The 14,419-nt window shown below is 39.4% G+C and overlaps 1 protein-coding gene and 1 long non-coding RNA gene across 2 annotated transcripts in view; both read right to left on the bottom strand.

Annotated features, from left to right (window-relative positions):
* Positions 1–3,891: 3,891 nt before the first annotated feature.
* LOC125962679 (uncharacterized) lies at positions 3,892–5,950 on the bottom strand. The gene is made up of 3 exons (XR_007474195.1): positions 5,929–5,950; positions 4,844–4,940; positions 3,892–4,006 (listed from the first exon to the last, which is right to left on the bottom strand). It is a non-coding gene; the product is annotated as an uncharacterized LOC125962679 (long non-coding RNA).
* Positions 5,951–5,959: 9 nt separating this feature from the next.
* Positions 5,960–14,419, bottom strand: part of ZNF875 (zinc finger protein 875) — a 37,545-nt gene continuing 29,085 nt past the window's right edge. Inside the window, exon 4 of the transcript XR_007474114.1 lies at positions 5,960–5,978. The gene's annotated coding sequence lies outside the window, so the exon portion shown is untranslated. The remainder of the gene's footprint in view (positions 5,979–14,419) is intronic.

The raw sequence follows: 14,419 nt of genomic DNA, 5'->3' as shown, positions 1-14,419 counted from the left end.
ACCCACACACCTTGTCAGTTAATCTGTGAAAAAGGAGGCAAGAATATACAATGGAGAAAAGACAGTCTCTTCAAGAAGTGGTGTTGGGAAAGGTGGAGAGCTACATCTAAATCAATGAAATTAAAACACTCTAACACCATATACAAAAATAAACTCAAAATCGTTTAAAGACCTAAATATAAGACATGATACCATAAAACCCCTAGAAGAGAACACAGGCACAACATTCTGTGACATCATAAATCATAGCAATATTTTCTTAGATCAGTCTTCCAAGGCAAAAGAAATAAAAGCAAAAATACAGACGAGATCCAGCACATTCAGGGTGGTATGGCTGTAGACGGGAATAAAGACACAGACCTACTAGAGAATGGACTTGAGGATACGGGGAGGGGGAAGGGTAAGCTGGGACAAAGTGAGAGAGTGTCATGGACGTATATACACTACCAAACTTAAAATAGATAGCTAGTGGGAAGCAGCCACATAGCACAGGGAGATCAGCTCCGTGCTTTGTAGCCACCTAGAGGGGTGGGATAGGGAGGGTGGGAGGGAGGGAGATGCAGGAGGGAAGAAATATGAGGACATATGTATATGTATAACTGGCTCACTTTGTTATAAAGCAGAAACTAACACATAATTGTAAAGCAATTATACTCCAATAAAGATGTTTAAAAAGAAAAAAAAGCAAAACTACACAAATGGAACCTCATCAAACTTAAAAGCTTTTGCACAGCAAAGAAAACCATCAACAAAATGAAAAGACAGCCTACAACATGGGAAAAAATATCTGCAAATGATGTGACAGACAAGGGCTTAATATCCAAAATATACAAACAGCTCACACAACTCATTATCAAAAAACAAACAAACAACCGAATAAAAAAATGGGCAAAAGACATAAACAGACATTTCTCCAAAGAAGACATACAGATGGCAACAAGCACATGAAAAGATTTTCAACATCGTTAATCATTAGAGAAATGTAAATCAAAATTACAATGAGGTATCACCTCACATGGGTCAGAATGGCCATCATTCAAAAGTCTACAAATAATAAATGCTGGAGAGGGTGTGGAGAAAAGGGAACCCTCTTACACTGTTGGTGGGAAAGTAAACTGGTGCAGCCACTATGGGAAACAGTATGGAGGTTCCTTAAAAAAACTAAAAGTGGAGCTATCTTATGATCCAGCAATCCCACTCCTAGGTAAATATCTGGAAAAGATGAAAACTCTAACTTGAAAACATACATGCACCCCAATGTTCATTGCAGCACTATTTACAATAGTCAGGTCATGGAAACAACCTAAATGCCCATCGACAGACAAATGGATAAAGAAGATGTGGTACATATATACAATGGAATATTACTCAGCCATAAAAAGGAACAAAATTGGGTCATTTGTAGAGATGTGGATGAATCTAGAGACTGTCATACAGAATGAAGTAAGTCAGAAAGAGAAAAACAAATATCGCATATTAACGCATATATTTGGAACCTAGAAAAGTGGTATAGATGAACCGTTTGCAGGGCAGAAATTGAGACACAGATGTAGAGAACAAATGTATGGACACCAAGGGGGGAAAGTGGCAGAATGGTTGTGGTGGTGGTAGTGTGATGAATTGCAAGATTGGGATTGACATGTATACAATGATGTGTATAATATGGATGACTAATAAGAAACTGCTGTATAAAAAAATAAATTAAATAAAATTCAAAAAAAGGGAGTGTTTCCTTAATAACTCTTTCAGATTTTTCATCGTTAGTGTATAGGAATGCAAGAGATTTCTGTGCATTAATTTTGTATCCTGCTACTTTACCAAACTCATTGATTAGCTCTAGTAGTTTTCTGGTAGCATCTTTAGGATTCTCTATGTATAGTATCATGTCATCTGCAAACAGTGACAGTTTTACTTCTTCTTTTCCGATTTGGATTCCTTTTATTTCTTTTTCTTCTCTGATTGCCATGGCTAAAAGGATTAATCTCCAAAATATACAAGCAGCTCATGCAGCTCAATACCAAAAAAAACAAACAATCCAATCAAAAAATGGGCAGAATATCTAAATAGACATTTCTCCAAAGAAGATATACAGATTGACAACAAACACATGAAAGGATGCTCAACATCACCAATCATTAGAGAAATGCAAATCAAAACCACAGTGAGGTATCATCTCACACCAGTCAGAATGGCCATCATCAGAAAATCTACAAACAATAAATGCTGGAGAGAGTGTGGAGAAAAGGGAACCCTCTTGCACTGTTGGTGGGAATGTAAATTGATACAGCCACTATGGAGAACAGTATGGAGGTTTCTTAAAAAACTAAAAATAGAACTACCATATGACCCAGCAATCCCACTACTGGGCATATACCCTGAGAAAACCATAGTTCAAAAAGAGTCATGTACCACAATGTTCATTGCAGCTCTATTTACAATAGTCAGGACACGGAAGCAACCTAAGTGTCCATCGACAGGTGAATGGATAAAGGAGATGTGGCACATATATACAATGGAATATTACTCAGCCATAAAAAAATGAAACTGAGTTATTTGTAGTGAGGTGGATGGACCTAGAGTCTGTCATGCAGAGTGAAGTAAGTCAAAAAGAGAAAAACAAATACTGTATGCTAACACATATATATGGAATCTAAAAAAAAAAAAGCTTCTGAAGAAGCTAGGGGCAGGACAGGAATAAAGACACAGACGTAGATGTGGAGAATGGACTTGAGGACCCGGGGAGGGGGAAGGATAAGCTGGAAGAAGTGAGAGAGTGGCATGGACATATATACACTACCAAATGTAAAATAGATAGCTAGCGGGAAGCAGCCGCATAGCACAGGGAGGTCAGCTTGGTGCTTTGTGACCACCTAGAGGGGTGGGATAGGGAGGGAGGGAGGGAGGCACAAAAGGGAGGGGATATGGGGATATATGTATACATATAGCTCATTCACTTTGTTATACAGCAGGAACTAACACAACATTTTAAAGCAATTATACTCCAATAAAGATGTTAAAAAAAAAGAAAACAAATGTATGGTTGGTTACCAAAGGGGAGAGGGAGCGGGGAGGCATAAATTAGGAGCATGGGATTAACAGATACAAACTACTATACATAAAATAGATAAGAAACAATCACAGGGACTTATATGCAATATCTTATAATAACCTATAATAAAAAATAATATGAAAAATGTATATAGAGAGATATACAGATATATAAAAAACTGAATCACTTTGCTGTACACCTGAAACTAATACAATATTGTACATCAACTATACTTCAATTAAAAAAGAAAAATGAAATATCATACAAATGAGGAACTCTGAGCTATAAGTGTTGGCTGACATCTAAACTGTTTCCTTTGAACCTGTCTAAAAACATGTAAATCTCCACCACAGACAGCAAATTAGAATCAAGTGAAGAGCGCTTTCTCTGCAAAATATCTGAACAGAGTATAATCAAGGGAGATATGAGTAGTAAACCACTCCACATCAAAACCACAGTGCATCTTTTCTGGAGATAATCAGTACAAAAGTGCTTAGCATGCTATCTATGTACTTGTTCAGTAAATGTTAAATGCATCCAGGTAAGTTAATTTCATCAAACCAATTCCAAGGGTAAGACAGTTTGTCCTTTGGCCCCTTTATTATCTTTACCCAAATCATGGATTTAAGCATATCAAAGCCTTTATCACAAACCTTCAAAACACAGCTTACTCCAAGGTACAGTCCCCACTCCAGCCTGGCATTCAGCCTCTGGCTGACCTGTGCCCACCTAAGCTAAGAGGTGGTGAATCCAAAAAGAACTTCCCAGGCCAGGCAGGGGAAAGTCAAGGAGTGAGGCAAGGAGGGAGTGATTTGGTCAGTGGTTTCCACCTCAGTGTCCAGTGGAGCAAAGGGAAAGGTAGGAAGTGGAACTTGCTACCACTTGTGGACTTGGCAGGCCACGTCTAATTGGAAACTTCGCCAACCCAGAATGTGGACCAAGCACAGTAAGAATGACCTGTTGACAGAGAAACAGATTATCCAGATTTTTAGGTGAAAATTCCCTAGTATTAATGCTGAAAACTCATTCTAACTTAATAACTGTTTTCAATAAACCAAGTCCCTCCCTGGTGGACATGTGTACAGCTATTGTATCTTCAGCTGGTCTGCTTAAAAAAAAAAAATCAACCTTAAATAAGCTCATAGGCCATGACACTCTCCAAAACTTTGGCAAGGGCAGTGTATTTCCTGCCTCCCTCTTTCCCCCTGGCATGTCTTCTCTAGCCTACCAAATCCTGGAAGGCAGTCTGCCCATTCCCCCTGGAAGTCCTCCCACACTTCTCCAGCCCACGGGAGTCTCTGATACCTCTGCCCTCCTCCTACATCAACCACCACTGGCATTTAAGCACTGACATCCCTATTTTTTTGTTTGTGTGTTTGTTTATCATTTAACTTAGATTTATTATACTTTAAAAGAAATTTTATTGGAGTATAGTTGATTTACAATATTGTGTTAGTTTCAGGCATACAGTAAAGTGAATCAGTTATACATATATGTATATCCACTCCTCTTTTATCTTTTCCCATATAAACCATTATAGAGTACTGAGTAGAGTTCCCTGTGCTATGTAGTAGGTCCTTATTAGTTACCTACCTGTTTTTTCTTTAAATGCTCCACCTGTGCTGTTCAAAGGAAACCACTTTGTGAAATGCCACACGGATGGAGCAGAGAGAGCTGCCCCAGCAGGCTCCAAGATCAGTGCAGTTCAGACTGACCACAAGGTAGTGTCCAGGGCAGGAGAAGGAAATGGATGTACCAAAGGACAGTGAGGGTGAAATTTCAGTAAATACCCACCTTTCTTCTAATTCTCCTGAGCCTATCAGCCATTTTCACGTTTCCCTGAGAGCTTTCCCAGAGATGAGCATAGCCTCCAAAACGCAGATCTGAGGAACTGAAAAGAAATGAGAGGTGCTGAGAGAAAGGCCCTCTGTACCAGGTGAAGAGGGGCCTGTCCAAGGCCGCAAAATGAAGGCGAGGATTGCAGAAGACGCTGGCACTTCCCAGACCTCAGCTGATGGAAAAACGAGAGTCGAGAGGGGCCACAAGGCCAGTGGCACTAACTTCCAGTACTCCAGTCAGAGGAAGAGCCTCCAGCACCCACATGAGTTTAAAATGCCTCTGAGGGCTTCCCTGGTGGTGCAATGGTTAAGAATCCACCTGCCAATGCAGGGGACACGGGTTTGAGCCCTGGTTGGGGAAGATCCCACATGCCACAGAGCAACTAAGCCCATGCCCCACAACTGCTGAGCCTGCGCTCTAGAGCCCGCGAGCCACAACTACTGAGCCCACGTGCCACAACTATTGAAGCCCGCGTGCCTAGAGCCTGTGCTCCACAACAAGAGAAGCCACCACAATGAGAGGCCCGCGCACCGCAACGAAGAGTAGCCCCTGCTCGCCACAACTAGAGAAAGCCCACGCACAGCAACGAAGACCCAATGCAGCCAAAAATAAAAATAAATAAAATAAATAATAAGCTGCCTCTGAGCCCCCCCAGCTGCAGGAAAGGCTGGTTTCGAAACCCCTTTCCGGCAGCTAGTTCCAAGTAGGCGAGGCGCATGCGCAAGTGCATCACGTGGGCTGCTGTGCTTCAGGCTGGTTGGTGGGTTGATGGAGGGCGGGTGGACTGCAGGCTCCCCGGAAGCGAAAGTGGGGAGCTAGGACCTTGACGGGAGGTAGGCCTTTGAGGCAGAGAGGTATGAATATGTTTTTCTTTCGTATGCCTCAGATTAGGGTCCCGATATCTGGGGCTCACTTAGAATTCAGGATTAGGTCACACAGAAACTGTCTTAGTTTGCAGCAAGTCCATTTCACGAAGAAATTTGTTAAATGGTGAGGTCAGAACAGTGCTAAATCAAAAAGACTTAAGAGACAATTCATACCTGAAATACCATGTGTGGGCTTTAACTGGGTTCTGGTTTGCACAAGTCAACTGCAAAAGACATTTTGAGAAACATTATGTATATTTTAACCTAAACTGAAAATTAGATTTTGTTGGGGCATTATTGTTAGTTTTGTTAGGTAACCAGGGAAGCGGCCAAGGAGGAAAAATAATTCTAATTTTCAGAGACACATGCTGAAGTATTAACCGGCTAATGATGTTTGGAATTTGTTTCAGAATATTTAAACTTTTGCTAAACCAAGGATATGGAGTAAAATGGAAGGAGAGGAACTGTTATGGAAGAAACAAACCCAAAATACTTAGGACCATGTGAACTGAATGCAATAGATGGACCTTGCTTGGATCAGTATTTTTCTCTGTGAGAAAGCAGTTATCACAATTGGGGAAATTTGAACATTGACTTTTTATTATACAACATTAAAAACAATCTTATTATTAGGTGTATTAGGCTGCTTAGCTAGGTATTTTTAAGTTTTTACATATTAGATAGATACATGGGAGAATTTATCATTAACAATGTTATCTGGGATTTGCTTTAAACTCTTCCAGGAAAAATGTTGGTGGGGAAATAGATAACACAAGATTGGAAGTATTTATAATTGCTAAAACTGAGAAATAGGTACATGGGCAGGCTTATTATAGTATTCTCAAATATTTTCATATGTTTGAAATTTTCATAATGAATGTTTGAAGTGTACAATTTTCAATAGTGTAGTTTAGATAAAAAACAAACACTGTAGAGAGAACACTGTTTTAGTACCTGAAGCTGTTCATGCAAATAATCAATACATAATCTATAATAAGAATAGAAGAGAGTTTTGATTGCACCAAACTGAGGACTGTAGCCCAGGAATGCTGCCTCCACCAAGGAAGAAATTTCTCCAGAGAAGCATGGTTTTCAGCCCAGCTTCATATCTTATCAGAACAAATATCAAAATGACAGGGTTACACTCCTTCAAGTTTTCCAAAGAGACAGATTAGCACATACATAGTGAGTCAGCATGACCTTGGTGTCTGGGAAGGGAGCCTTATCTTCAAAGGAGTACTAGCATTGACATCATGGAGGGGGGTGGGCATTTATCCCTATCTTCAAAGTGGACCTTCTAAGCAATCTGGTAAATGTATTCTTTTCTTTAACGGTTAAAGGAGATGTACAAAATGCATGTTTGACAGGCCATGAGACAGGCTGTTCTCGTTAGCATAAAGTTCAAGCCATATCGTGTATAAGCCAGCATGACTTCCCCATACTTTAACATGTAAAAATTTCTTCCATCAAAGCAATAACTGTGAAAATTATTACTGTGGCTATCATGCGGAAATTGGAGGACAAAAGTTAGCCCAGGATACAAATTATTAATTTTGAAATATTGAAGTCCACCTTTTTAAGTTAAACCAGGGTTCAGCAAACGACAGCCTCTGAGCCAAATTCAGTCCACTGCTTGATTTTGTAAATAAAGTGTTACTGGAACAAAGCTGTGCACATTTGTTTATGTATTTTCTATGGTTGCTTTCCTGCAAGAACAGAGTTGTATGGTAGAGATTGTATGGCCAACAGAGCCTAAAATTTTATTAAAAGGCCCTTTATAGAAAAAACTTTCCAACACCAGGGTTAAATGAAAGAATATAGTTGGTAAGGGAAGTGATTACAGAGGAAAAAGAATGAAATTGAAAACTGTATCAATTATCCTTTGCTGTGTAACAAACCTGTCAAAACTTAGAGGCTTGAAACAACAGTGATTGATTAGCTATCACCTGAATGGTTTTCCTGCTGGTCTCACCTGGACTCAACCTTAAAATTCAGTTAGGGCCAGGTGGTTTGGGATGGCCTAGGAATGCATTACTTACATGACACCTGATAAGCTGGTTGGTGAAGGGAGCCTCAGCTGGGAAGGCTCATCTCTACTTCATATCCAAAGAATGTGTGCCCATTTGCAATTTACCACAAACATCTTCCATAAGGACAGCAAAAGGCATTTTTGTTTTTAATGGGTTTTTCCCCAACATATTTGACATACAATTACCTGCACATATTTAAAGTACATAATTTTGATATTACCTGGCTTGTGTAAATATAGAATAATAGAAAAATATATTCAATATAATTAGAAATATATATTATATAGTATATATAATCACTAGTAGCAAGGTAGTGAATATATATTCTGTCACTGTAGATTAGTTTTCATTTTCTAGAGCTTTCTATAAATGGAATCATATAGCATATACTCCTTTTTTGTCTGTCGTCTTACACTCAGCATAATTATTTTGAGATGCATCTGTTGGTGGATATTTGGGTTGTTTCCACTTTGGGGGTATTACAAATAAAGCTCCTAGGAGCATACCTGTAAAACTCTTTTTCTAGATGTATGTTTTAATTACTCTCAGGTGAATATCTATGAGTAGAATGGCTGGATCATTTGGTTAGTGTATGTTTAATTTTTTTTATTTTTTGAGGTACGCGGGCCTCTCACTGTGGTGGCCTCTCCCGTTGTGGAGCGCAGGCTCCGGACGCGCAGGCTCAGCGGCCATGGCTCACGGGCCCAGCCGCTCCGCAGCATGTGGGATCTTCCCGGACCGGGGCACGAACCCGTGTCCCCTGCATCGGCAGGCGGACTCTCAACCACTGCGCCACCAGGGAAGCCCTGTATGTTTAATTTTTAAAGAAACTGCCAAACTATTCCCCAAAGTAGTTGTACCATTTTACATTCTCACAAGCAGTGTGTGAGAGTTCCAAATCCTCCAGATCCTTGCTAACCCTTGGTATGGGCAGGCTGTCTAATTTTAGTTACTATAATTAATTAATATTTTATGGCTGGGCAGAATCCAGAGGATGCAAAAGAGTATAAAGTCAAAAGTCAGATTTCCCTCAGTACTCCTTACCAAGTCAATCTCTTCCCCAAGGGTAATCTCTGTTAACTATTTAGTGAGCATCTTCAATTCTGTGCATTTGTACACACACACACACACACACACACACACACACATACACTTGCATAGGTAGTTTATTTCCATAAGTGGGAAACATGAGCAATGCTCTAAGGTTCACTTTCTTAATTTACTCTCTTGGTAATATTCCACACACAGAGCTGAACTATAAGTGTGGGTATACTTTATTTGGGAGTATCATATCTTTTTAAAAAATTCCCGGGCTTCCCTGGTGGCGCAGTGGTTGAGAGTCTGCCTGCCGATGCAGGGGACACGGGTTCGTGCCCCGGTCCGGGAAGATCCCACATGCCGCGAAGCGGCTGTGCCCGTGAGCCATGGCCACTGAGCCTGCGCGTCCGGAGCCTGTGCTCCGCAACGGGAGAGGCCACAGCAGTGAGACGCCCGCGTATCGCAAAAAAAAAAAAAAAAAAAAAAATTCCCTGATACTTGAGTATGAGGATATTCCAGGAATTCTCTATTATAGACAATGCTCCAATCAGCAGTCACACGTATTATACTTGTACATATGAGCAAGAGTTTCCTTATGAGAGATAAGGAAAAAGATTCTCTGAATACATTTTAAATACTTTAGATCTTGCCAAATTGCCCTTCAGAAAGACTATACTAACTTAATTGCACCAACAAAGCTTGACAATGCCTCTTGCTCAGGATTGCCATATACTCCGAGTTTCAATACTTGGGATATACTGACAAATTAGTCACTGTTTATCACAAATTCAAATTAAACTGAGCATCCTGCATTTTTATTTGCTAAATCTGGCAATGCTTCTTTTTCCTGACATCTTACTGATACTCAATATTTTACATTTGTAAAAATCTGAAGGGAAAAATATTACACTACTGTTTTGATTTGTGTTCAGATCATATAAATAGGAGAACAACATAATGAAACTAATGAAAAAGTAATATATAAAAGAACAGAAATAAATGAAATTTAAAACTGTAGCATAAATATATCAATCCAAAATCTGGCGTTAGAAAATAAAATAAAATAGATAAATCACCTACTAATATTATCAAAGAGAATAGAAGAAGCACAAACACAAAAATAAAAAAAAGGGGGGGGGAATAACCAGAAATACAAAAGGTGTTACAAGAGTTATTACTCATATATAAATCTGTATAAGTGTATAAAAATAAATATGAATATCTGCTAGAAATAGATGTTATGCTTGTATTATAAAAGTTGACTCTAAATGTATGAACAAACTAAAAGGCTAATAACTATGGAAGAAATCAAAATGCTTAACTCCCAGAAGCTACCAGGTTCGGAGAGTTCACTGGTGAACTCGTTTCAAATTTTCAAGGAAAAAAATTACCAGTATAATTTTAAATTTCTAATGCTTTAAAGACAGAAATTTTCATGATTTAAAAAAACGGACTAATTTTTGGAACAGTTTTAGGTTCACAGCAAAACTGAGCGCCAAGTACAAGAGAGTTCCCCTATACTCCCTGTTCCAAAATGTGTACAACCTCCCCCACTACCACATTCCAAATCTCAGTGGTACGTTTGTTACAATTGGTGAACCTACATTGACACATCATTATCACCCAAAGTCCGTAATTTACATTACAATTCACTTTTAGTGTTGTACAGTCTATGGGTTTTGACAAATATATAATGATATGTATCCACAATTGTAGTATCATGCAGAATGGTTTGACTACCCTAAAAATCCTCTGCGTCCTGTCTATTCAGCCCTCCTCCCTAACCCCTAGCAACAACTCATCTTTTTGCTGTCTCCATAGTTTTGCCTCTTCTGAAATGTCATGTGGTTGGAAGTACATGGCCTTTTCAGATTTTCATCTAGTAATATACATTTAAATTTCTCCATGCCTTTTTGTGACTTGGTAACTTATTTCTTTTTAATGCTGAAAAATACTCCACTGTCTGGATGTACTAGAGTTTATCTAGCCATTCATCTACTGAAGGACATTTTGGTTGCTTCCAAATTTTGGCAATTTTGAATAAAGTTGCTATAAACATACCTATGCAGGTTTTTGTGTGGACCTAAGTTTTCAACTCCTTTGGGTAAATATGAAGAAGCATGATTGCTAGATCATATGGTAAGAGTATTAGTTTTATAAGAAACTGTCAAACTGTCTTTCAAAGTAGCTATACCATTTGGATGGGTGTGGCTCCCATCAGGTCCCTGGAAGGGCTGCTACTTAGTCACTGGATGGGCCCCTGGGTGGTAAGGACGGGCTCTGGACTGTGGCTGAGAGGGGCTACAACCAAGCCCCAGGGCTGTTTCACTTTCCACAGCTAAAATTGAGGTCTACAAACCTGGCTGTGGAGGTACAGATGGGTGTTTCTCCTGCCAGGTCCGTGGATTAGCTGGACTGCTCCCTGACTGTGGCTAGAGAGGCTGGAGCCAAGCATAGGGCCATTTCAGGATCTCCTGAGATGCAGATGTGTCTCCCATAGGGTCCCTGTGCCAGCAGGGCTGCTCATGGACTGTGGCTGGAAGGAGCTGGAGCCAAGTATAGGGCCTTTTCAGGATCTCTGGGGATGGAAATGAAGTGTCTCCTACTGGGAACCTGGACCCTCAGGACTGTTGACAGACTGTAGCTGCTGAGGGCCCTTTCAGGATCTACAGGGTCAGAGATGGGAATGTCTCCTGCAAAGTCCCTGTGCCAACAAGACTTCATGGACTGTGGCTGTGATGGCCTGGAGCCCAGTTATAAGTCTTTCAGAATCTATAATCTGACTGAGCTCAGATTGCTTTGGTGGGCTTACCTCCAGGGACTCCTGAACCCTGGCTGAAAAGGAATAGAACTTGTTCACATACCAATTCAGGGTCTACAGCTGGGACTGAGGTCTATTACCCAATGCATAGGTGCACGTTCATCCTTCCAGGTTCCTTAGTGTATGGTACTGGTGACAGAACCAAAGTCAAATGGGACTGTAGCTGAATTCTTGGGGGTACAGAGCCATTTCTTGGTCTGTAGCCAGGACCATGGTTGGTGGGTCAGTTGCCTGTGTATGAACAAACCTTATCAAAATGGCTCCTCAGCCTTGGACTCCAATGGGGTTTCACTGGATCACAAAGACCCCACAAAGTCACTTTTGTTCATGGGTGGATGCCAAATTATTGCTGAAGGGGGCATATAAGTGAGGGACATCTTATTTGGCCCTTGTTGGTGTCACTTCGTAGATTCAATTTCTTTAATATTTATAGGAATATTCATATTATGTTCATCTCATGGGTTTTGGTAAGAGAGTTTTTGTTTTGTTGTTTTTTTTTTAAAGAATTGGTCCATTTTATGTAAGTTATTGAATTTATGGGTGGAGAGTGGTTCATAGTATTTATGTATCCTGTTAATGTTTGCAAGGTCCCCTTTCTCATTTCCAAGTGGTTTGAGAGTTTTCTATTATTTGTTACTAATTTCTAGTTTGATTCCACTGTGGTTGGAGAGGAAACTCTGTATGATTTCAAGTATTTAAACAATTTTGAGGTTTATCATATAGCCGAGGATATGGTTGATTTTGTTATAGATTCTGTTGGTACTTGAAAAGTACATGCATTCTGCTGTGGTTGAGTGGAGTGTTCTGTCAATTGGATCCTGTTGACTGCTATTTATTCTAAATCTTTGATAATTTTCTGTATAGTCATTATTTCAAGTACTCAAAGAGGGGGATTAAAGCCCCCAAGTATAATTCTGGATTTGTCTATTTCTCATTTCAGTTGTTAGGTTTTACTTCATGTATTTTGAAGCTCTATTATTTGGTGCATACATATTTAGGTTTGGTATCGTCTTTCTCGTTTTTCTTTTATCAGTATGTAGTGTCTCTCTCTCTCTCTGGAAAATCTCTTTGCTCTGAAGTCTACTTTATTCTGGTATATCTTTTTCCATCCATTTACTTTTTGTTTTCAGGTGAAATTCAAAATTAACATAAAATTAGGGCTTCCCTGGTGGCGCAGTGGTTGAGAGTCCGCCTGCCGATGCAGGGGACGCGGGTTTGTGCCCCGGTCCGGGAAGAATCCACATGCTGTGGAGCGGCTGGGCCCGTGAGCCATGGCCGCTGAGCCTGCGCGTCCGGAGCCTGTGCTCTGCAACGGGAGAGGCCACAACAGTGAGAGGCCCGCGTACCGAAAAAAAAGAAAAAAAAAAATTAACATAAAATTAGCCATTTTAAAAAGTACAATTTGGTGGCATTTAATGAATTCACATTATGAAACGATCTTAGTTTCAAATTTTTCATCACCTCAGAATACCCCATACCCACTAAGTAATCACTATCCATTCCCCCTCTCCCATTCCCAGGTAGACTTTAATCTGTTTTCTGTCTATGGATTTGCTTATTTTGGATATTTCATATAAAAGGAATCATACAATATGTAACCTTTTCTTTTGGCTTCTTTCACTTAGCAAAATGTTTTTGAAATTCATTTAAGTTGTAGCACGTATCAGTACAGTACTTCACTCCACTTTGTGGCTGAATAATATTCCATTGTATGTATCTACTATAACTTCTTTATCCATTCATCTGTTGATGGACATTTGGGCTCTCTCCACCTTTTGGCTATTGTGTATAGTGCTCCTATAAATATTCATGAACAAGTATTTTTTGAGTACTTGTTTCCATTCTTTTGGGTATGTACCTAGGAATGGATTTGCTGGGTAATATAGTTATATGTTTCATTTTTGAGGAATTGCCGAACTGTTTTCCATATAGCCACACGATTTTACATTGTGCCACCAACAATGTATGAAGGTTCCCAATTTTCCACATCCTTGCCAACATCTTTTGTTTATTACAGCTATCCTAATAAGTGTGAAGCGGTATCTTACTGTGGTTTTGATTTGCCTTTCCTTAATGACCAATGATGATGAATGTTTTTAAATGCTTTTTGGCCATTGGTATGTATTCTTTGGAGAAGTGTCTTCCCAAGACCTTTGCCCATTTTAAAATTGTGGGGTTTTGTTGTTGTTGTTGTTCTGAGCTGTAAGAATTCTTTGTATACTCTGGATACTAAATCCTTATCAGATATATGATTTGCAGATATTTTCTACCATTCTGTAGGTTGTCCTTTCACTTTCTTAATATCCTCTGATGCAAAAAGGTTTTAATTTTTATGAAGTCCAATTTACTTTTTTTTTTTTGCTCATATGTTTGGTGTCAAATCCAAGAATCTACTGCCAAATAGAAGGTCATAAAGATTTATTCTTGTTTTCTTCTAATAATTTTACAACTTAGCTCTTATATTTAAGTTGTTGATCTATTTTGAATTAATTTTTGTATGTAGACTAAGGTAGGGGTTCAACTTCATTTTTCTGCATTAGGTTATCCATTTGTCCCATCATGCGTGTAACAGACGGTTCTTTCCCCATTAAATGGCCTTGGCACATTTATCAAAATTCTATTGGCCATGGCAGTTTAGGTTTATTAATGGGGCTCTCAATCCTATTCTGTTTGTCTATATGTTTATGTTTATGCCAGTACCGCACTCTTGATTACTGTACCTTTGTAATTAGTTTTGATATCAGGAAGCGGGAGTCCTACAACTTTGCTTTTCTTT

This window comes from Orcinus orca, chromosome 20 (genome assembly GCF_937001465.1).
Source record: "Orcinus orca chromosome 20, mOrcOrc1.1, whole genome shotgun sequence".
NCBI lineage: Eukaryota > Metazoa > Chordata > Mammalia > Artiodactyla > Delphinidae > Orcinus > Orcinus orca.
Note: the sequence above shows the minus strand (reverse complement) of the source record. Positions and strands in the feature narration are given on the sequence as shown.